This window comes from Macrotis lagotis, chromosome 4 (assembly GCF_037893015.1).
Source record: "Macrotis lagotis isolate mMagLag1 chromosome 4, bilby.v1.9.chrom.fasta, whole genome shotgun sequence".
Taxonomy (NCBI): Eukaryota; Metazoa; Chordata; class Mammalia; order Peramelemorphia; family Peramelidae; genus Macrotis; species Macrotis lagotis.
This window is the reverse complement of record NC_133661.1, coordinates 276,970,148-276,995,936: the sequence shown is the minus strand read 5'-3', so window position 1 is coordinate 276,995,936 and position 25,789 is coordinate 276,970,148. Positions and strand designations below refer to the sequence as shown.

The 25,789-nt window shown below is 34.2% G+C and overlaps 1 protein-coding gene and 1 long non-coding RNA gene across 3 annotated transcripts in view; both read left to right on the top strand.

Moving 5' to 3' along the window:
- Positions 1-25,789, top strand: part of LOC141522575 (uncharacterized) — a 369,684-nt gene that overhangs the window by 241,674 nt on the left and 102,221 nt on the right. The window lies entirely within an intron of this gene.
- FUT8 (fucosyltransferase 8) overlaps positions 1-25,789 on the top strand; it is a 268,893-nt gene that overhangs the window by 155,628 nt on the left and 87,476 nt on the right. The gene's annotated exons all lie outside the window — the stretch shown is intronic.

Here is a 25,789-nt window from a genome sequence, read left to right as displayed (position 1 = left end):
CTGACTTCAGGGCCAGTGCTTTATCCACTGTGCCACCTAGCCACCCTGTTATTGTATATTTCAGGGTGCAAATTTTCCTACAGTTAAACTAGGAAAGATAGAAAATCAAGTTTTTAAGGAGACCATTAAGAATCAAACTGATCTTGGCATGCAGTTTTGTTCTCTTTTTCTCATGGCCATTCATCAGAGGTGTCTGTAGAAAGAGAAACACTTCACCTCCTGTAGGGAAGAGGTAATTATCTCTTTATCAACTAGATACTCACTCAATGAACTCTAAACAGCTGGTGGTGCAGAACCATCATTGTCATTTAAAATGGAAATAGCACTGTTTTCTGAGCAGTTTCTATTTCCACATGTTCATTAAATTTTATCCCATAAAAATGTTATCTTTAAGCTATGATCTGGTCATAGTCTAAACTCCACTCCCCGCCTCCCTGCCCCCCATAACATGTGCCTGCCACCTGCTTCACTTAGTTTCTATGTTTTTTCCTCCTGATTTTAAGTGGCCAAATGTTCTTAACTCAAGTGTTAATTCTTGCATATGACTGCTGATGATTTCATATTAGAGAATCTCACTTATATATACCTTTGAGGATTTTAATTTAGAAGCATTTTTTAAAACCCTTTAAATTGCTAAAGCAAATTTAACTTTTATTTTCTTTATTTTTAATTTCATTCTTATCATTGACCTTCCACAAATCAATTTTCAATTATGACCCATTTTTATATATTGGAAAAAAAGTTTTCTATATAGAAAACTTTTATGTTGGGCAAAATATTTTTTCAGAAGTACTTTATGTGACTTTTTATTTACTAAAAGACAGTTCTTGTCTATCTTTAAGGTGTCAGAAATCTTAGAGAAAAAACTAATCTAGAAAAATATTTTCCCGTTAGTTATTGTACACCCACATAGTTTATTTTCCCTGTTAGTTTACAAATTTCTTGGAAATGGAAACATGTCTTCTAGATAAAATGCAATTGTAATCATTAAGATAAAAATAATCATGATTAAAGATTTCATACTTAAGTAGGAAAGGGACACCTTGAGCCAATAAATATGTATTGAACCCCTGCCTTGTACCAGGCATAGACTTATCTGAAAAGGCATGCCGTTGAAGAGTTCATAGTTTAATGAACTCAATTCAAAACAAACAAATACATACAAACTAACACAGCCACTGATGCTTGGAGATGAAATTCATTTTGTATCCATATAGAAAACAGTTGGGAAGATACTTCTTACTTAGAATTTGGGGCTCACATGTCATCATTCTCCTTTTACAACTGTGGTCTAGCCAAAGTGGACTACCAGTTATTTTGTCATCTTGACACTCTGACTTTTTACTTCCAAGGATTTGTACAAACCTTTTTTTCCCCCATGTGTGGAGGGCACTCCCTCATTTTCACTTCTTCAAAATTTGCTTCAGGTATCAAATATTTGATAAATTTTTCCAGAATTCCCTTAGTTATTAGTATTCTCTCCCTCCTTAATCTACTTTATAATCTACTTATTTATATGTGCTGAATTTCTGCACATATAATATGGATTCCTTGAGGGCAGGGTTCATTTCATTTTTATTTTTCTGTACTCAAGATAGTCCTAGATGTCCAATATCCGCCAAGATAGAGAGATAGATTTCTATCTCTATCTTTATCTTTTTCCTGGCCTGTTTACCTCCATTTTAACAAAGAATTTGAAAAGGAGGCAGGGAATAAGCATTTAGAAGATAGCTACTTTGAGCCAAACATTTTTCACAAATATTATTTCATTTTATCCTCACAACAACCCTGTGAAGTGAGGCCATTATTAATCCTAATTTCTCAGATAAGAAAACTGAGACAGCAATTAAATAACTTCCTCAGGTTCACACACAAATCTGTCTCAGAACAGATTTGAACTTGGGTCTTCCTGATTCCAGGGCCAGCTCTATCCAGTATACCAGGAACACCCTTCACCTCACTCCCCCTGCATTGGATAGAGAATAGATCAAGTATATGATGCCTTTAGATTTAGGATTAGTTGAATAGCATCAAGAGATGAATCATTGGCTGATGGGATCCAGGAAAGTTGGTTCTATGCTGTTTTAAAATTTTTTCAGTCTCTATGATAAACTTATGTATAGGATGCTCATCATATTTGCATATCTTACACTTACAGAGGATAGCTAATAACACTGGATGACAGAAACAGAAACCAAAAAGATCTTTAAAGACTAGAGCATTGAGCTGAATCTAATAAGATGAAATTCAATGAGGATAAATGGAAAGTCTTGCATTTAATTTCAAGAAAATTAAGTTTATAAGTATAGTTTATAGTTTATAAGTTTATAAGTAAGTTTATAAGTATATAGGGGTGGCTAGGTGGCATAGTAGATAAACCTTGGAGTCGGGAGTACCTGGGTTCAAATTTGGTCTCAGACACTTAATAATTACCTAGCTGTGTGGCCTTGGGCAAGCCATTTAACCCTGTTTGCCTTACCAAAAAAAACCTAAAAAAAAATATGTATATATAAGTATAGGGGCCATAGTTAGACAATTTGTCTAAAACAAAAGATGAGCTTTTAGTGAACTGCAAAGTCAATGTAAGTGTAGCGTATTCAGAAATGCAAATGTGAACTTGGGCAGAATTAAGAGTGGATAGTGATAGGAATAAGGAAGATGATACTGCCACCATTGCCAACCCTGGTCAGATCCCTTCTGGTGGATTCTTTTCAGTTGGTGACACCCTGGTTGAAGAAAGATATTGATAAGCTTAGGGACAGCCATTATGGTAAAAGGCATTGTATCCTTATCAAATGATGTGATCTCTTGAGGGAATTCAAGATTTCCAAACTGGAGAAGAGAAGATTAGGATGTGGGTAATGATAACTGTCTTTCAGGTATTTGCAAGACTCACATGAAAGAGATATTAGACTTATCTGTTGTGGCCAAAGAGGGTAGAACCAGGAAATTATAAAGAGGCCTTTATAGACTTATGGTGAATCTTCTTGACCAGTCAGAGGTGTCCAAAAGTAGAATGAGCTTAGCTGAGCTTGTTCTTAGACATCTTCAAGAAGTTGGACCACCTGACCTGTCTTTCTGTTATATCATAACAGGTATAGTTATGAATTCCTTTTGGGGTATGGGTTACAGTAGATGATTGCTAAGGTATCCTCTAATGCTAAAATTCTTTGATTCTGTGAATTGAATTAAATGGTTTTAAGTGAAATATACTTGCAAATATGCAATTTACACAATTTAGATTATGAAAGAGATTCCAATAGTGGCATTTAAAGACAAGTATCAGGGCAACTAGGCAATGGAATTGTAAAAGGACTTGCAACAATACTAAATACTAATGTTAAAAGGCTAAAGAAAGTATCAGATATATTCCAAATATTAGGAATTGTATTAACTGTCTTAAGGAACCTAAAGTGAGCCCATCTCTTTTCCTCAATATGATCTAGTTGAGGAATACTATTTGAAGCGAGGGCTTCTTATTTAGTCAAAACTTGTAAGGAACCTACCTTTTGGTTTTTATAGCACTTTTGTTTTCAAATTGATTCTTCTTTTGTGCCCTTTTCTTATAACACAGAATGGAAAAAAAGAGAGAAATTCAATAAAACTAACCAACATATACATTGATATGTGCAGTGTTCTATACTCAGAAAATCATTGAATCATAGATTTAGTTGTAAGGAACTTTAGAAGTCATTTAATCCAACCCTCATATTTTATAGATGATGGAACTGAGGCTTAGGGGAGACCAAGTGACTTGGTCAATGTCATACAGGTAGGGTCAGAGTTGAAATTTTAACTCAGTTTTTCTAGACTCTAAAGCAGTAGTGTGATCACTGTATCACATCTTGGTTGCTCCCATGTCTACAAAAATGGAAGAGATATTCCTTTCTCATTTCTATTTCTTCCTCAGGGACAAGATTATGAGTCGATTAGTGAGTCAGTTTTCATTTATTAAGCACCATTTATATGTTGAGCACCAGAAGTGCTATGGATAAAAAGAAAAGCAAATAATAGTCCTTACTCCCAAGGATCCTAGAGTTTAATGGGGGAGTCAACATGAAAACAGTGATGTAGATATAATACATATACAAGATAAACTGGAGAGTAGTCTTAGAAAGAAGGCACTCCAATTAAAGAGGACTGAGAATGGCTTCTTGCAGTTGGGACTTTAGCTGAGGCAAAAAGGAAGGAGAGCATTCCAGGGCTGGAGCACAACCAGTGTAATGCTTGGATTTGGAAGATGGAGCATCATATGTGAGGAACAATAAGGAGGTCAGAGCTGTTTGATACCTGAGTATGTAGAGAGCAATATAATAGAGGAAGACTGGAAAAAGGTAGGAAGAGCCCAGGTTTTGAAAGCTTTAAAAGTCAAGCTGAGTATTTTAAAGATGATTCAGGAACAGTAAGGAGCCATGGAATTTGATTAGGGAGGTGGTCTGGCTAAATTTGAGGGAGATCCAATTGGGGAGAGATGTAAGTCAGGGAGCCCAACCAACAGGCTATTGCAATAGTCATGGCATGAAGTAATGAGGGGACCAGCACCAAGTGGTGCTAGAGGAGAGGAGGATATTAGAGATTTAATCCAGAATGAAAGGACAGGACTTGACAACTTAATTGACATGGTGGGCCAAGGAGTCTAGGATGATACCTTTCTAGGCTATAAGCTTAGGTGCTTGAAATATTCCTTCAGCAATAATTGCAAATGGCAAAGGTTCAGTTTTAGACACATTGAATTTCAGATGTCTAGTAGTGTGAGATATCTCATAGGCAGTTGGAGATGAGATTGGAAGTGGAGAGAAATATTAGATCTGGACAAATAGATTTGAGAGGTATGTTCCATTTCCATTTTTTGTTCTTCATTTAAATTATTACTGTAATTCTATTTATTGTTTTCTACATTCTATATATGTGACTGCATCAATTCAGAAAAGTCTTGCCAGGCTTCTCTGAATTATTCTAATTTGTCCTTTCTTACAGCACAGTAATAATCCATCATATCCACTTACAAAAGTTTTTTTCAATTGCTTAATTATTAAATGTTGGCATAAGGTATACTATGTCCAAACATTCTGCTAAATTGTACAAGAGATAGTCCTTGCCTGTGAGGAGCTTATATTCTAACATTGGTTGAAACCACATATAAGATGATATAATAACAGGTCCTGTGTTTTAGAAGCCCAATCAGTAGGGAGGATGTCAAGACCTAACAGTCTGGAGAAGATAGCATAAGTGAGTGGTAAGTGAAAGCCTTGGCATCTCTAGGGTGGCCATTCTGAATCCTGTCCTTTTGCCATGATGGGACACTACAAAAATAACAAGCTGCTGCTATCCTGTTGAATTTGCACATGTAATTAAAAAGCAGTCACCATCATTCTTTTATACTGGTGTGATAGCAGCACTCAGTTTTGTTAACAACAATAAATATTTTCTGAAGTTCCTACACTTAAATTTCAAAATTTCTATTACTTACCTACCACAATGAGATAGAAAAAGCAGGGCTAATTCTGAGAGAAAGTTTGGGGAAAATCTTGTTTAGACATTAAGGTGACACAGCATATTCTGAGCAGTTTTCATTTTCCCCCCAAAACATTAATTTTCCTTATTCCTTACAGTTATCTTATTAGTGCGATGAGTTGCAGTATCAATATAATTTTTGAAAATTAGGAAACTGAAGCAAACAACTAGTATTAGGAATAAACTGCACTCCCTTATCCTGGTGATTAATGTCAGTCTCCCTCATCATAGCCACAATACATAATGTGAAATCACTACTTCTGCCTACAATTTAATATAATCAAATATAAATTATTTCTTCCTTCTCCCAACTTGCTTTGTTGGCAACAGTATATTGAAAAACAAGTCAAAAAAAATCTGTTTCTAATTTCTAGTCTTCCCTTCTAGTTCTTTCCTATATTTAAACTCACTCAGCAAATGATGCTGACATTCTTGACTTTCTATATTGAATTTTTATCAGGATGAATCAAGTGGGCCAAGTTGTTGATACTTTACTATATTGCCATAGCAAAGTCTGCTTGGTCATTGCTAAAATATGAGGCTTAATCTTCACTGAAGCAAAATCATACTGTGAAAAGTGAGAAGGCCCATGTTGATTCAATATGGTAGGTAGAAAGAAGTAACATAGATATAGTTTTACTGTAAACACTGCAGGAGTTTCTTTACTTTTTTAAAAAAAGGTTATTTATTTACTTTTCCAAATATATGCAATCTCTTTTTGCAAAGTTTTGAGTTTTACATTTTTCTCCCTCCCTCCCTTCCCCCCTGACAGAAAATCACCTAATATAGGCTTTACATGTATATCCATACTGATAGAATTTCTCAGAAATTCAAGAATATGGTCTCATTCTCAGTTCTATTTTCATGTGTTGCTGCAATGGTTCATCTTCTTTCACCTCCACAATTTCACATAAAACAAACCTGACTGAAGTCTAGAGCTTCTTTTCACAGGACAAGAAGCTTGTCCTAGAACAGTTTACATCTGTGGCTTTCACATGCTTCAGAGGTAAAAGTGTAAATTAATGGGTTGGAAATCAAGAATTCAAAATTCTCTTTTTTGTGTTCTCTACTTAATACATGACTAGGTTGGTAGAATGCACATCTCATTGGGTTTCATTTTTTTATGTAAAATAACTATTACTAGATTTGTAGAGATATTTTCTGGATGGATGAGGGGAAGTTGACTGTGTGCTTAAAAATGCTTTGAAAGGTACACTAGAAATATGAAGAATTAAGCATGTAATAATAAAGAACAGCATACCAAAAGCATATCTTTAATAAAATTCTAAATCTTCTTGGCATATTTTCACCATCTAAATGTTCTGTTTACATCACTTTTAAATAATTCAAACCATTCCACAGTTTATTTTAGATGATTATGTAGTGATTCAATTGATTATCAATGAGATTTCTAATTTTGTCAGATTTTTCATTACTAAATATCAGTGTTCCTTTCATAGTTCATAATTGTCATTAAAAAGTATGTTCAATTCAGCAATTGTTCATTAATTTTGAAAAATGAAGGCATTGGGGGCTATATCTGCCTCTGAAGTTCTTTCTAGCTCTTAACCTAATGCTGGGGGAGATTTGAAGTTTGGGAGGGGTAGTACAATCTTTGCCTCATGAAACTGCATATGAGAATGTGACATGCACATATGATATAAAATAGTGTTATATTAAGAGAAAATAGCATACTATAGAAGAATTGAATGGTTTGAAAGCCATTTCATAATACTAACTTCCCACCTAGGTATCTTGAATTAGGCAATCTTATGCCTAATATTCTGTAGGTATTTTAAGATCACCCCAAATGGCACTCATTTCTCTTTCCTTTCAAAACCCTCCCTTCTTTCCAATTTTTTCTTTGTTGTGGAGGGTTCTTCCTTCTTTTCCATCATTCAGGCTCACAACTTTGTTGTCATCCTTGGACTTCTCACTCTCACCTACCCCAGATATCATTCTAGTGCCAAATCGTATTGTTTATCTTTGTAATCTCTCTCATATACATTTCCTTCTCTTTACTCACACAACCACGACCCCTGTTTAAGTCCTCTTCAATTCTCATTTGAACTATTGAAATAGCCTCCAAAGTGTTCTCACTACCTCATATTTCCAACCACTCAGGAAATTCCATTGGCTTTCTATAACCTGGAGAATAAAATATGAAGTTCTCTGCATTTTAAATCTTTTGTTAACTTGTCTCTTCCAAACTCTTAAATATTCTTACATTTTACTTTACTTCATGCATTTGTGATACTATTTGCCTTGCCATTACTCAAATAGGATGCTCTGTCTCCTGTATCCATGACTTTGCAATGGCTGCTTGAAATTCTCCCTCCTTTCTATCATCCCCTTAGAATCCCTAGGTTTCTTCAAGACTCAACCCAGATGCCACCATGTCCAGATGCTTAGTGCAATCCCATCTAAGAGTGCCTTCCTTCTCTTAGTATTTATTTTTCTATCAACCTGAGAGCAACATTTGCTGACCTCACAAGGCCTTTGACACAAGGTCTCAGTCATGAGATGAGTGCTTGTAGAAGATCATGGCAAAAGTTGGTTTCCCAGAGAAGTTCATCAGTACTTCATGCTAGTTTTATAATGGCATGTTGCTTGGCTTCCAGATAATGGATGATGATCTTGTGCTTTCCTAGTCATTAATGGAGTGAATGAAGCAGGACTGTGTCCTTGCTCCCTCACTTTTTAGCATAGTGTTTTCAGTGATGTTTTTGGACACTTTCAACAAGGACAAAAATGGCATCAGCTGCCACACTGATTTAAATTAAACTTAAAAAGTCTACAAGACTAAAGTGGAGGGAGAGTTGGTACATGACTTTTTGTTTATAGATAATTTTGCATGCAATGCAGCCTCTGAACTTGAGATTCAATATAAATCAGTTCTCTGCTGTTTGTACTAATTTTGAGCAGACAGTTAACATCAAGAAAACAGAGGGTCTTCACCAGCCACCATTACATCATTCATATGGAGAAACATCAGTTCCAACAATTGGAGAAATTTTGAATGCTGTGGATAGGTTCACTTACCTCGGTAGTATACTTTGCAGAGATGTTCACATACATGGTGAGGTTGACACACACATTGCCAGAGCTAAACTCACTGTTTGAGAGGCTCCAAAGGAAACTGGGGAGGGGAGAAGAAGTATTAGGGTGTCTATCAAACTGAAGGCCTATGGAACCATTGTGCTCACCTCATTGTTCTGTGCCTGTGAAACCTGGATAATATATTAGCACCATGTTGGGAAACTGAATGGTTTGCATTTGAATTGTTTCAGGAAGATTCTGAAGATTCCTTGACAAGAAGATAAACTACTGGAAACTGAGGTCCTTTTTCAGGCTGAATTGCCAAGCATCAAACTCTGTGATGGAGAGCACATCTCCAATGGGTTGGTCTCATTGTTGAAAGTCAAATGTACATTTGCCTAAAAGACGATTTTATGGAGAACTCACACAAGGCAAAGGCTCACATGGAGGTCATAAGTTGTCTTAAAGGACAGTCTCAAGGTCTCTCTAAAAACTTTGGAATCAATTTTAAAACATGGGAAACACTGGCACAGGAATCCCAGCATGATGTGCCTTCATTGAAGAAGCCACTGTGTTCTGAGAGCAAAGCTGAATTGAAGTGGCTCAAAAGAAACATGAGTTGGGCAAATTTAGAGACATCTCCTCTACAGATATTCATCTGGACTATTTGTGCCTAACGTGTGGTAGAACCTTCTTAGATTTTATCAGTCTGTTCAGCCACAGTTGGATATACTGTACCTTGATCCAGATATAGTGATGTCATTTTGATCCTCTTTTTTTTGTACATACTAATGGTTTATACAGGGTATCCCAAAAGTCTTAGTGAAATTTTAAATTATTATCTAAGTTATTATCTATTATCTAATTTAAGTTATTATTTAAGTTATTATCTCTGCTAAGTACTAAGGATATGAATACAAAGTGAAGTAGTCTCTGCACTCCAGGAACTTATATTGTAGTAGAGGGAGGGCTGACCAGGAAAGACTGTGGCATTCACGAGGATAGTGAATAGAATATTTAAGCAGTCTTTTTCAGGAGCCATTGAATTGGTTCCCAAGTCAATTGGATGGAATGTCAGAAAATGACTGGTGAAAGCAGGGCCTGGTCTAGGGCTAGCAACAATCAGAATAGCCTGGCTTCTGGGCAGGAGTTCTGGAATTCCATAGATGACCTCTGAGGTCTCTTCCAGCTCTGAAGTTGTGTTGGTGGATCCTTACCAAAAGATTTGATCACAGAAAAGGTGGGGGGAGGGGGAATGGGGTTACTGAGTTTGCAGTGCTTGAAGAAATTTACTCCTTGACTTGAGGACAGACTACTGAGTGTTTCTGACTCTTACATTAGGGTGCCTAGCTTATAAGGGAGAAAAAATGTAGAATCCAGGTAAATCAGGTGACTTTACCTCTTTTTTAGAGGGGTCACAGCATCAGTTTTAGCTCTAATCTTGCCTCTCAGGGACAGTGGATCCCTGGTGGTTATTGACTCCATATTGCCCAAGTTTTCTACCTCAGTTACTTGAGTTCAGTTTTCTGTGCAGTCATTGTGCTAGAATACTACAGGGAAAATAAGGCACATTGATCTTCCATCTCATAAGAAAGAATAGAGCTGTTGACTTAGATCTCATCCAAACTTGTGAACAATCAAGCAGACCTAGTGAAAGAGGAAAGATAGAGTGGTGATGGGGGTAAAATCTGCCATGTTCCCTGGTTAGCTAGTGTGAGAGCTAGAACTAATGAGAAGATAGTCCAACCTCTTCTTGAAGACCTTCAGAGAGGGTAGACACACTAACCCTCAGAACAGCCTATTCTACTTTTGGGCAGCTCTAATTGTTAGGAAGCTTTTCCTGACATGGTCTAAATTTGCTTCTTTGCAGCTCCCACTCATTGATACTACTTCTGCCCTGTGGGGCCAAATAAAGCAAGTCCAATCCCTCCTCCTTATGACAGTCCTTCAAGTGCTTGAAGACAACTGTCATACTCTCTCTGAGAGTTTACTTCTTCAGGCTAAAAATACCCAATTTCTTTACCTCATCCCCAGATGTGAGCTAAAGCTCAGAAGAGAGATCCCAGTTGGAGATAAAAGATTTGTGAGTCATCAGAAAGACTTAATAGATGAATGCAGAGAAGGTTAGTTTGCCAAGGGAGCAAGTCTGTCAAAGGAGAAGAAGGAATATATAGAACTACATATCAAACACATGCCACTACACAGTAACTATCTTGACAATATTCCCTTGTCAGTATAAAATATTCTCTTCAGTTCTTAGGTCTTATAAAAATCCTTTATAACTTGTATCTAAAAAGGTTTCATTTAAATTGCCACCCACATGTCCTATGACTTTGATTTACCATCCCTAGATTGGGCTAGGTCCCAGGATAGACTGCAATACCTTTGTGGACAGGGTCCGATGTAAACTGGCAATAAGCAAATTTAACTGGAAGCCCCAGGGTGTGTTTTCTATCCTGGAATTATGCTGATCAAAAGATTACAAAGGCTCTGATTTGCACCTTCATGGGAACATTTTTCTAACTTTAGTGAATATAGCAGCTATATATTCTGATCATTTTATTTTAAAATCTCTTCTTTCCCTAGGAGAAAAATCTATTAATAATTGTCTTTATGTATCCTTTTTTTTTGGTTTGATCATTACCTTGAAATGTATAAACCTTAGAAATTGGAGAAATTAGATTGTAGGTCATATCCCCATAGTTATTTCTTTTGTGTTCAGTATAGTATTCAGAATACTTTTCTCAAGTTTTTCTTACAAATGAATGAATGAAACTATTTACTTAGTGTTTACTGTGGATAAGTCCTGTGCCACATGGGAAGGATGCCTTCAAAGACTTAAATTCTAATAAAGGAAGGCACTGCAGGGGTATCTAGATGGCTCAGTGGATAGAGCACCGGCCCTGGAGTCAGGAGTACCTGAGTTCAAATCCAGCCTCAGACACTTAATAATTACCTAGCTGTATGGCCTTGGGCAAGCCACTTAACCCTATTTGCCTTGTAAAAACCTTAAAAAAAAGGCACTGCAGTAAATTGGTAGCCAGGAGAGGGATATTTTGATTTGGAGCTTTATAGGAGAGTAGATTGATACACCTTTTCCAGGAGCAATGACAGATTTTATTTGATTATAATTTCAGAACTGGAATGGGAAGAAGGGCAAAGGATATAATATACATACACAATGGCACTGAGAACACAGTGGATGCTTGAGCTAGATACCAGGGCCCAATGTTCCTTCATGACCAAAAAGAAATAATAAAACCTTATTTCTCCTCTTGATCTCTAAATTTTTGAATATAGATATTTATCAGGGAACAGATTCCCAATTTTTACTTCAATTTATTTTATTTTGATATAATTTATTTACAAGTTATTAGGCTCCTATTTCTTCATATATATATATATATATATATGTATATATACTTCCCTTTATGATATAGGTTTTCTCTTTTATATATTTTCCCTTTTTATTCTGAACCTAATAAACCAAAAATAAATAAATAAAAGAATATTTCCATACATTATAGAAATAAAGGAAAAGAATGTACATGAAACTACAAATTTCAATTATATAGATCTTGCTTTTCTTTTAAACTATGTAACATCAACATTGTTTGAAAATTTATCTTGATAGTCTGTGATTTCTTCTAATCTTTTGATTCTTTTTAACCCTCTCCAATTAAAAAAACTTTTAACAACTATGCATAATCAAACAAATTATTCTCACACTGACCCTATTCAAATATGCATCTATCATTTTGAATCTCAAGTTCATCATTCACTGTCAGAAAATAGATAGTATTTTTCATCTTCGATATTTTGGAATCATGATTGGTCATTGTATTGGATCACAGTTCTTAAGTCTTACAGTGTAGTTTTACTTTATATTCTTGTTTCATAGTTGAATAAAACTTTCAATAAAGACTGACATAAGAATAAATTAATGTTATAAAATTTTTTTGAAAAATATTAGTGAATAAGTAAAAATGGAGAAAAAGCTAGAACATTAGATGTTGGGGTCTAATTGTTAAGAGACAGTAATTATTTTCTTAAAAAAGTAATATCTGGGTACCACTGACCATGTGGATTAGACCTTGAAAAGAAGATCAAAATCATCAGTACCTTCCTCATCAAATTTATACACAGTTCTAAGATTTGCAATGTACAATACATATATATATATATACATAAATATATTTGATTTGATCTCCATTTGATCCTCAATCATATTCCCTCATATAGCTAGCAAGTGTTTTGAGTCTAGATGTAAACTAGAGTCATCTTGAAGTTATATCAAGAACTGATCTTTCTCCCTAGAGCCTACTTCTTAGCTTTGCTTTTTCTGTTAAAGAGTTCACAAATCTTGAGATCTGCTTAACTTGTCCCTCTTCTTCATCCCTCATATTCAGTCGGTTACTTCCTCCTGTCAGATCTCCCTGCATAATACAGCTCATGTCTATCCCCTTTCATCCACCCACAAAGAAAACTCCCTCATTTTGGCCCTTATCACCTCACCTTTGGATGATGGCAATAGCCTTCTAATTGGTTTCTCTGATTCCAGGATCTCCTTCTTCCAATATTTCCTCCCCACATCACTGCCAAATTGATCTTCCCAGAATAAAAGTCTGACCATGCCTGTGTTTTTCTCTTGAAACCCCTTGACTATCTCTTCCTTTGAATAACATCCAGACTCTTCTGTTTGGTCTTTAAAACATCTCACAGTCTGACTGCAGATTACCTTTCCACATTTACTGCACATGACAATCTTTCATAGATTTCATTTCAATCAAACTTGGCTGTTGGCCAGTCCTCATAGACGATATTCCATCTCCTGTCCTGTGACTTGGTGCTGAATGACTTATCGTTCCGTAACCCTGGGATATTTTCCTTCTTTCCTCTTCAGATCAAAAACTACTTTCTCTAGGTATTCTTATTTTTAGTGTTCCATTTGCATCCAGTATCCTTCTGACAGAAACTGCCTTACTAATTCTGTGTATAATTTTCTTATATACAGATTGTTTCTTCCCAACTGAATGTAAATTTTTGTCTCTATCTCTAGTCTTCAGCACGGTAATGGCCATAGTAGGCATTTAGTAAGTGGATTGTTGAATTGATTATTTAGAGCATTTGTTTGAGTAGAGGGAGAGAAATGTTCCCCACACAACTACTGGCTATATTTTCCTGAATTCTTGAAGAGATATGAGCTAAGTTGTATAATTATTGTTCTCTGAAATGCTGGCCTTGAAATGAATTTTTTCGCTGAATGCTACTAAAGGCTAGAGGTATCCCATCAGAACAATTTATAATTTTGCCTGAGGATCTTGAAGAATTCTGTTTATTTAGCAACCAACAAAAAGTACAACCAGAAATAGTAGTAATTACTATGACAGATTAGAAAGAACATCAATTTAATCATTTCAAACTTTTCCTTTGCCTATTCAAGACAGTGCAAAAAGCTAATTACTTGAATCATCGTGCATTTCTTGTTTAAATAAAATTGTCAGAAGTAGGATTCTTAGTATCAAAAATTTAAAGTCTTGAAATCATAAGAAGCCAGATTTATATTTTTTCCATAGAGAGAGACAGAGACAAAGAGACAGACAGAGAATGTGTTGCCCAAAAGTGGTACCATGTGTGACCATGGAGAATTACCTCAGTTTATTCATCTGTAAAATGAAGAGATTGATAAGTATAGTACTTTCAGGATAGTTAGGAAGCTCACATGTGAAAACTAGGGAATACTTGTAGTGGAATTTAATGTTTTTTGAATAGTAAGGAAAGGTTTTAGGAAAGAGGAGAATAGAGAAAGAGCAGAAAAATTTCCAAATAAATTATTTAACTGCTCTCAAATCTTTGAACCCTGGAAACCTAGCTTAGGTCCACATTTCACTTGGAGAAGGAGAATGACATTCTAAATTGGATTTAGATGCCCAAGAGCATAAATAATACTAGCATTCAATAGTACACCAAATTGCTCATTACATTATTAGTTGTTAGATGCGAAAGTTGTATTTCCCAAGGTTTTTTTGTAAAAAGCAGTAATGTTTGAGATTTAGGAAAACAAAAGGGATTTGATTACAGGTCTTCTAACCTTTTCAGTCTAGTATTTTATTTACCCTGCCATACTGCCTGTCACTATCAGATAAATCAGTTATCACCAGTTATCATAGACTCATAGAATTTCAGAAGTAGAATTTTCAAAACAGGAAAGCTCAACCTCATTTTTGAGATGAAAAAATTAAAAAGTACCAAAGATATGATGACCAAAAATTCTCCATAATCATTTAAAAATAGTCAAATAATTTTCTAATTATGTATTGTTAAGAATACTTTTTGCACAGCTTCTCTGTATCTTTAATGAGACTAAAACCAATATGTTGGGTATAAAAGTATCTGTAAGATATTTAATTAATAAATTTTCTAGGTACCTTAGATATTTTTAGCTAGTAGGGCTGCTTTGGATAACTCATTAGCTCATCAAAAGCTGCCCAGGGAAAGGCTTCCTTTACAAATTCTTTTAGAGTAGACAGATAGGTTCAAGATAATTTAGTGAATTTTAAAATTTAAAATAAAAGCATTTTTTTAACATTTTAGAGCTGTACTTAGAGTTGGGATTTTTTCCTTTCAAAAGTAACCATTGTATTGGGTAAATGATAAAATGACCGAGGAAACAAAGGTTGTTCTTCTGAACATATCAATTTATTACACAATGCATCCCAATTCCATAACAAATTGGAACTAGACCACCTTAGCTTGAACTGAACTCCCCCCCCAAAAGAAGAGTCATTAAAAACAATTAGTCAAAGAAAATTGATTGATTAAAAGAAAACAGTACAACATTAGATAATATGATTTCTAACTGGGGGAAAGATTAGGGACTTTCCAAGTTGGAAGGGGAAGAATGAAAAGTACAATTCCCTGAAAATCAAAAAAGACCATGTGTCATTCTCCCCTAATTGTCTGGAAACAATAAAAAAATATGACAAGTTTCTAGATATGATATATAGGTTGTTAGGGATATGCAGTTGTAAGAAAACTCTGTGTATCATTCTTTGTATTTGACTGGATTTCTGGTCAGCATAACCTAGGTTCTTAGTTATGGATCTTTAAATAGCAGGTTGAGGTAGTCCAGCCTCCTTGTCATGCAGGGATAGATAGGTTCCAAAAATATAATAGGATTGTCTTCCAGTTTCCACAATTGAATAATGTTTACTCACAAGGAAAAATTTAGACCAGACCCATAATTGAATAGAAAGGGAATTGAACTAGCTCCAGGCCTGGGACACAAAATGAAGTCAGTGTGGTTCACTTAATTCCCACATTTAACCTCTTGTTGTCTTAATCCCCTTAATATCCTCATTGTTGCTACAGCTAAACATTTCAAAGTCTAGAAAAGAAATTTAGTTGTGTCAGGGGAGTTTGTGTGTTTATGTGTTGTCTAAGTCTGATACTCTTTTTTTAAGTCAACTATCAAAATAATTTGTATTTGGAAATGTTTTGATAATAGGAAATTTGAATCTTACAGTCTGATCATGCAGACTTAAGGCATGCATTTATGCATTAAGGCATGCATAACTAAATATATCAAGTAGCTGGTTTATTCTATTCTCCTAGAAAAAGAACTAAACTAACTAGTTTAAAAATATATATAGTATTATATTATATATAGTATTATATTATATATAGTATATATATAGTATTTTCATTTCAAAATCTGAAATATCAAACCATCAAAAATATGGTAAAGGTCAAAACACAGAAACTTCTTTCTATAAAATGGTTTTTATTAGCTAGTGAAATGATTTTGTTATGTAATTTCTAGTAGGTATTTTATGGCATTATATTTCATCAGTACAAAACTACCAGTTTTGAAACAAATAATTTTAGCTTATCTCCTATAACATTTGTGGTTTATGGAAAAATAATCAGTTATATTTAGAATGAGTTTTGTTTTATTTTGTTTTAATCCTCTTTTATCTTTTCCTTTGTGGCAATATAACATAGGACCTTGATATTTAAAAAAATCACAAAAATTACTTAAAACACTTTTCTCCCCTCCTATGCGGAGTTAGCTCCCCATAGCTATGGACAATACTATCCCCATCAAGAGGAAGAAAAAAACAACAAACTAAAAAAACAAATGAAAAAAATCCTCAGAATCTGATGAACATTATATTCATTTTTAAAAAATGATCTCTTATGTCTCTCTTTCCCTTAATTCTAATTCTTTGTACCAAAAATGCCTCATCTGTAAACATGTTTATCAAAGACACGTATGTACAACATTAACCTGACTGTTCACCACTGAGAGGAGTGGGGTGGGTTATTTCCAGGATTTCTTTTAAATGGTATGACTTCAGAAATCTCATTTTTTCAATAGAATTAATATTGCTGATCAAAATTTCTGATCAAAAATTGCTCCATCAACTCCTAATTGAGGTTTGTAAGTCTGAATGAAATGTTAGCCTCTACCCTCCTCAAGGTCTGTGGCTCTAGCATCAGTCTACAGGCAGGCTCTATGCTGAATGAAACAGCCTGGAACCCCCTCTGATTGCATCTCCACAGCTTTGTAAACAATTAAGGTGGAAGTCCATCCAGAGAATGCAGAATACCGCTCTGGTTATCGAGATAAGAGTTTTATATGTCTATATCATATGTAATAACATAAAATATCATGTCAGAAGAGGAGGCAGTAGTCCTGTTGCTATTTGGCTCTTTGACAGTTCTGACATAGACCTTATATATGATTAGAGAATCATAAAGTAATCAATGATACAAATGTGTAATCTGATTGGTTAGCCACCAGAATTTTATGTTCCTTTGTTAAAATTCTATAAATATTGATAATTCATTTAATTCTGTGTTGGCATTTGTAAGGATACCATCCACCCATGGGTTATTGATAAGCTCCTAGAGAATATAACCTCATTTATAAAACTAACTTTTATTATTTCATTTTTAACCTAAGAAAATTATGGTTAATAGTTTTTATAAATATATATCTATACATAAATACATGTATGTATGTATGCATGCATGTATTATCTTGCTTCTATCTTTTAGGGTGGGGGTGAGGATAGGGGCCAGAATTTGCATTGGGACAGCCTTGAAGGTAAAAGAAGATGTAAAATGATAACATTGAGATTTGCAAAAAGAAAAATACATGAAGTTTTTCTGAAATTATTGGATATCAGCAGAGAGTGACTTATAGAGTCATCTTCTTTTCCATAACTGTATGACCTGGGCTATATGGGGATTTTTTTGGTTTGTTTGGTTGGGGGTTTTTGCTAGGCAGTGGGGTTAAGTGACTTGCCTAAGGTAATACAGCTAGGTAATTATTAAGTGTCTGAGATTGAATTTGAACTCAGTTCCTCCTGACTCCAGGGCCAGGTGCTCTATCCACTTGTACCACCTAGCTGCCCCCATCATCCTATCTTTTGATGATACTTTTAGTAAGTCTTCAAAACATGTACCTTTACTCCAGTGCTTATTTAGTTGGATATAATGGATATTGGAAAAATTGGAAATGATAAACATAGTGAAGGTACTAGAATTACGGGGTAATCAGGAAATGCTTCTTGTAGACAGTGGGTCATAAGTTGAAATTTGAAGGATGTCAGGGAAGTCAACAGGCAGAGAAGAAGAGGGAGAGATTTTAGGCATGGGGTACATTTGGTGAAATTGCCTGGAGTTGGGAGATGGAGTATCTAGTGTAAAGAAGAGCCAGAAGGCCATGGTCACTGGATTGCAGAGTACATTAGAACTTTCCTATACTGATGTTGTCATAGATCTACTCCCACTACCCCACATTTTCATTTCAAATTTTGAAGACTCACGCAAATCTGTAAATCTTAGAGAATATTTCTTTTTTCCATGAATAAAAAGAATATAGCAGAGATCCCATGTGAAATAGTGTTTTGGCAGGCCATTATCTCTGTCAGCAATTTTAAAAGAAACTAGATGATTTAATAGTGAAAGATTTTGGAATTATTTGTTAAGCATATAAAAATCAAGTTATATACATATATATATATATATATGTATAGATATTTATCTATGAAACTTCTTTCTTTCAAATAGAAGGAAATGAATAACACCTATTATCTATATCTAACTCTGCTAGAGCCCATCTGTCCTCAAGGAGCTCATAATCTAAAGAGAAAAGACAACATATAAAAAGTAGCTTACATGTGAAAGAAAACTGTCAGAAATAAAATACAATGTTCTTAATGTCTGAAGTGTGTGGTTCCCACTGTTGAATCATCCCAATATTTACATATCAATCCAATTTCATCATAATGCATAATTTTTAAATATAATAATCCATTTGCCAATGTTTTATGTTTGTTTTTGCATCAGTATTTACTAATGAAATGTATGTGAAATTTTTTTTCCTCTGATTTACTTTCCCTTCTTTTATCCTTCCTAATTTGTAAAGTGGGACCAAGTTTATCAACTGCCCTTCTCCATTTTTGAAAATAATTTATCTAGATTAATGATTTTGGACTTTCCTTTTTTTTCCTTTTTTTTTCCCCTCAAGGAGTTAATTTATGGCTTCCTCTGTTCTTCTTTCTAAACTAGATTAAAAGATTTTTTTAATGGCTCCTCAATACTTGTACCACTGCATTTCAAGTCCTATAAATTTTCTGCTATTTAATACATATTTAACTGGTATCTGTAATGCTGCTTGTTTATCAACATGCTAAATAATTTTTCTTTAGATTTTTTTTTCAAGGCAAGGGGGTTAAGTGACTTGCCCAAGGCCACACAACTAGGTAACTATTAAGTTTCTGAGGCCAGATTTGAACTCAGGTAGTCCTGACTCCAGTGGTGCTCTATCCACTGTGCCACCTAGCTACCCTAGCATGATAATATTTTTTAAAATTTGATTTTCCAAATTTTCTTTCCCTCACTTCTTCTCATCCTCCCCCAATAGGCTTGTTTTCTCCCCACCCAAAAAAGTCAAGAAAAAGTTTTAGAAAATATGTTTCAGTCTGTACTCCAGGTCTGTTTATTTTCTATCAGGAAAGTGTTTAGCATATTTCATCATGAATCCATTATAAGTATAGTTGATTATTGTAGTGATCAGAGTTACCAAACCTTTCACAGTTGATCTTTATAATTTTGCTGTTCTTGTATGTATCGTTCTTCTTGTTCTGCTCACTTCCCTTTTCATCAGTTCATGGAAGTCTTCCCAGATTTATTCTGAAATCATTCCCTTCATCATTTCTCACAACACAATAGTATTTTTTTTAATTTTTTTCACTTCACTCATTTTATTCATGAGCCATATCTTTTTCAGCTATTCTCCAGTAGAAGAATATTTCCTCAGTTACACTTGGCTCAAAGGGTACGCACAATTTAATAGATCAAAAATGTATATTTCATTCTGCATTTCTAGTCTCTGTGAAGGGGCAGGTAGCATGCTTTAACATCAATTTGCTTCAATCATGATTGGACAATGCATTGATGAAGACCTTAAGAGTTTCAAAGTTAGTTTTCTTTGCAATGTTGTAGAATATTCTTCCAGTTCTGCCCAATTTGTTCTATATTCATATAAATCATATAAGTATTTAAATTTTGTATTCATATAAAATTTCTCAAGTTTCTCTGAATTCAGCATCCCTTTCATAATTTCGTATTTCATTATTTCAGCGATTCCTAACCATTTTTGTGTCATGGATCCCTTAGGCAGTTTTGGTAAAGCCTTCAGATGCAGTATAGTTTCTCAATTTTTAAATGCATAACATGCAAAATAGTACATAAGAAGGTAATTAATTTGAATATCAGTTACCAAGATATTAAAAATAAATTCATGGACCCTCTAAAATTTATGCACAACCACCTTAGTTGGGTCTCTGGTCCCTAGATCAGAAACCCTTACATTTCATTTATATATGACAATCACAGCCATTTAACATTTGAAGCGTACCCTTCTTCGTTTTAATTGTTTTTTTTTAATTAAAAACTGGTACTAACAAAATTTTTTTGTGCACATATGTCCTTTCCCTCTCTCTTTCTTCCTCTTTTTTTTTCAAGTCAGTGGGGTTAAGTGACTTCCCCAAAGTCACATAGCTAGTAAGTATCAAGTGTCTGAGGCTAAATTTGATCTCAGGTCCACCAGATTGCAGGGCCAGTATTCTTTCTACTGCACCGCCTAGCAGCCCCCCTTTTCCACCTTTTTCATATATAGGCCATTAGGTAACATAAGGAAGTCCCCTAGAAAGTAATTTCCTTTTCTATATTTTCTTCCTGTAGTTTATTGTTTCTAGATAATAATTCTGTTGCTTTGGCAGAGGGGAAGGGAGGATTTATTTTATGGAATGCTAATTTTCCTAAGCAATAATATTTGTTTAATTAATTAGATTTTTCTAAATTTTATGTTGGCAGAAAATAGCAATAGTTTTATCGCCTTTATACCTTTTTTGGTCTTTATTTCTCTTCTGTTATTATTATTGATACCATTTTATTTTTTTGTAAGACAATGGGGTTAAGTGACTTGCCGAGGTTCACACAGCTAGGTAATCATTAAGGAGATGAGATTTGAACTCAGGTCTTCCTGACTCCAGGGCTGGTGCTATTCACTGCACCACCTAGCTGCCCTGATTCCATTTCTAAAAATTGTCAAATAACATCAGAGTAATATGACACATTTTTATTTTAGTTCTTAATTACTTGGAAAACTGCTCTTGTTTTTCCATTGCACATAGCCCTGCATAGCTTTAGGTTCTTAGATATTTTTTTATCATAATTTTTTTTAAAAAAAGGTTTTTTATCTCTGTATCTTAAAGGATTTCTAGAATAAATCAGTGTTAAACTTTATCAAAGACATTCTGCATCTATTAATACATCACTTTTTAGATGCTTTTATTTCTACTATGATTAGGTAAGATAGGGGATATAATATAGGCAATTCTCAGGTTAAGCAACTTACCACTTTAACTTATAGACTTAGAAAAGAGATATCTATTTACAGTGGTGACAAGGTCAAGGAGAAGTAGGGCCCACTGATTCATGCAGGCATCATATCGATTTAGAAATCACATGTTAATATTATCTGTTTTAATATATTTATTATATTTTGTTAAATATTGTTATATTGTTAAATATAATTTTTGTCTGGGTTAGATCAAACTCAGTAGTGTTAAGTGGCTGTAGGCATGCTTCTTTAATATTTCTGGCTTATAGCACTGAGAGGTGAATGGTGACTCCATTTGCATCACATTCCCTATATGTGTTTTAATTATGTTCTTTTTTTTTTTAATTGTTAAACCATTCTCACAGGTTTGGTTTTGTTGCAAAATGCTGGAATTTCAGTAAGAAATTTTAGATTTATATTCACTAAGAATTTTGGTCCATTGTTTTCTTCCTTTATTTTTAAGTTTTCCCTGTTTCAGGATTAGACTAAATTTATCTTATACTAGGGCTTTGACAGAGTGATTTCTTTATGAATTTTGGATAATAATTTGCAAAGTATATGAATTAATTATCATTTAAAAATGTGATAGGATTTTCTCCATTTGTATGAACCAAGACTTCCTCTGCCTCCAAACCTGGTGGTTTCTGCAAATTAATTCAGTTTCCTTTTGTGAAATTGGATTATTTATTATGCATTATTTATATTGTATCATTAATAATATTCTCTAATTTATTATATTATTATATTTATTATTTAACCTTTTGGAGCTTTCTGAGCATTTTATGTATCTGTAAATTATCTATTGCTTTTGAATTCTTATTTTCCTGGCATATAATTGTATAGTTATGACTCAGCCATTAGTGCAGAATTGAGTCAAAGGCTTTTAGTAATTAAAAAAAATATTGGAAATGGTTTAGCATCTTTGGATGACCTGTTCAGTAATCATCATATCAATAATGAATTGCTCTTTAAATTCCTGAAACTTATTGGGACACCATTTTTTTTCTCTATAGCTAATTAATTGGGTTTAGTGATTACTATGGACATTTTGTGAATATTAATAATTTTTTCTCAGATTAAAGCTGTGAATTTTTTGTATAAAGTACATAAACTTATATGATCACTGGTGTACTTATATTAGTAATAAATATGTGATACCCTTTGGAGATGATTGGGAATTATATTTACAGCAGAGAGGAAGCTAACAAAGTGCTTTGCTAGTAGATCATTCACTACCTTGAATCACTTGATCAAATAATTTTTATGGACTATATCTGGATTTGCTGTTGTCCCATTTTCCAAAAAAAATTAACTTTTTGTAACTTCCTATAATATTATTGTTGTGCTATTTATTACATATTTTTATTTCATGATATTTTTTATTTTATTTTTGGTCCAGCTTTACTCATTGTATTGGATTGTTTTTTCACCATCTAGACAACCAGAAATCTTTCACTCTTATTTTTTGCTTCTCAAGCTTGTATCATAAAATTTTTTATTGATGTTGAATTTTTAATTTTGTTTTTGTACTGATTTGATTCTTTTCACCTTTCACTTTTTGACTTTTTCTTTCAATTGCTGATTAAATATTTCAAGAATTTCTGATTTGCTTTAATTGTCTGTGTTCTTTTTTCTTTTTTTTTCTTTTTGGTAGGATTTAATCGAACTATTGTTCAGTTTTCCACTACAACTCGACTGTTATAATCTAGTGTTTTCCCTTGGGTTTTCAGTCTTTTTCTCAAGCTGCTGCTACCATGTTAGTATATGAAGATTATCCTTAGGAGATGGTCCTTGTCGTTTGTTATCAAAGAAGACTAAAATGACATCATTATGTATGAGACAAATTACAGTGTGTCTAAATGTGACTGATCAGACCAAGATGAACTCAGAATGCTCTATCACAGGTTGGGCACAAATAGTCTATGTGCATGCACACGTTGGGGTGGGTACTCCAAACTTATGTATGACATGTTTCCTTTGAGCTGCCTCAATTCTGCCTTCCTCATGGAGTACAGCATCATCACTGATGTGGACACATCATGCTGGGCAGTCCTGTGCCAGAGTTTCCCATCTGAAAAAGCAATTCTAAAGTTCTTCAATGAGACCTTCAGGGGCTCTCAATATTACTTCTTCTGACCCACTTGTGAGTGCTTGCCCTGTGTGAGTTCTCCATAAAATAGTTTTTTTTTGGCAAGCTTACATCTGGCATTCTAACAATGTGTCCAGTGCATTGTAGTTACATTCTCTTTAGTGATGCTGGAATACTCAGCAGTTTAGTTTGATAAAGGACCTTAGTTTCTGGTATCTTCTCCTGCCTGGTGAGCTTCAGAATCTTCCTAAAACAATTTAAATGGAAGCGATTCAGTTTCCTGACATGATGCTGGTAGACTATCCAGGTTTCACAGGCATATAGCATTGAGGTCAGCACAATGGTTCTGTAGACCTTGAGTTAGTCTATTACCTCTTCTCTCCCATACTTTCTTTCTGAGCTAACTCTGGTAATGTGAATGTCAACCTCACCCTGGAAGGGGCACTGCCAAGGTAAGTTAACTTGTCCACTGTGCTTAAAACTTCTCCATTTGTTATAACTGATGATTCCACATATGAATAGTGTGGTGCTGACTGATGGAGCACCTCAGTTTTCTTGGTGTTCATCGTTAGACCAAAATGAGTACAAGCAACAGAGAATCAATCCATACTCTGGTGCATCTCAGGTTCAGAGGCTGTATTAAGGGCATGCAAGTTGAAGAATTTGCTATCAGTGAGGTAGCTGTCTTTGAGGTCATATTCATTCTAGTGAAGGATAACTTGACTGAAAACATCATGCTAAAAAAGCATGGGAGCGAGGACACATCCTTATTTCTCTCCATTGGTGACTGGGAAATCTTGAGAGCATTGTCCACTATCCAGAACCCAGGCATGCATGCCATCATGGAACTAACAGTACTGATAATGTCACCTTTTCTTCTGAGTTTCTTAACCATTGTAGTTGTTTCAGGATATACCATTATGTCCTTTTCATATCATGTGAAACATTATAGGAACATGTTTGTAGTTTTTAATTGCTAATTTTAGTTTTTTTAAATGCTTAATATTTGTAAAATGTGTAGCACAGCATCAGGAACATAGTAAGCATCATATAAATGCTAGTTAATTTGTAATTGCTTTTTAATATAGTTCTATTCAGATTTATGCTATCAAACTCAAAAGGTTTTTGAAAATATTATTCTTAAATAAGGTCATCTCATTTTGAAAATCATTCGATCATATGTGCTTTGCCAAAGTTAGGGGTATAAAGAAAAGTCATTTTAGATGTTGTTAGCATCATTTTTGCCATTTATTAAAAGAATTTAGATCAGTTCTACCATTTATTGACTCAGAAACTTTTAGTGAGTTAAGACCTACTTGGAAAATTGCTTCATGTGATTAAGTCACACAGCTGCTATGTGTTAGGGCTTTCTGTCTCTGAGATTGACTTACTCTCTATTTCCTCCTGCTTCTCAGTCAGAATATTATTAACTTAGTCTTGAGAAGAGTTATCAGGACTTTTTTTTTTAATTTGAGGTAGATTAAAAAAACCATCCCAATAAGATTATTTATTTTCAATGATCATGTTTATTCTTCTGCAATTTAAATGAATTTACATTTAACATTTATTTTCTCCCCCTTCAAGCTTTGTATCTGATTGTGAATGAAAAGAGAAAGAGAAAATGAAAACCTTTGTAACAAAATATACATTGACAAATCAAACTACATTCTCTTAAGTCCAAAAATATATCTTATTCTGTTTCTCCTTTCCATCAACTCATTGTCAGGAGGTAATTGGCCCATTTTATCTTTGTTCCTCTCATATCATGAGTGGTCATTGAATTGTTCCAAGTTTTAAAGTCATTCAGTGCTGTAATGTTATTTTACTGTACAAATTCTTCCCTCAACTCAGAATCAGCTCATATAAGTATCTATTTCTCTGAAACTGTACCTTTTGTCATTTTTTTGGAGCATAATAGTATTACATTATAATTGCATATTATTTTTTTAATCATTCCCCATAGGTACCTGAGCATAATTTCAATCTAGATAATCTTTCTATATAATTATTAATATTAATTAAAGTGATTTTTGGTATTCCTCCTGAAATTTCTTATTTACTTTCATTTTGGCATAGAAGTAACCAAGGTTTGCAAAAATTTTGCCAGCTGAGAAGGTTAGGTGATGTGGTCATAGCAGCAAGTTGTATCTACTTTGAGGACCAGCCTTGATAATTACAGAAAGCCTCATCATTAATGGCCTGAACACTACATGATTATTTGACCATGG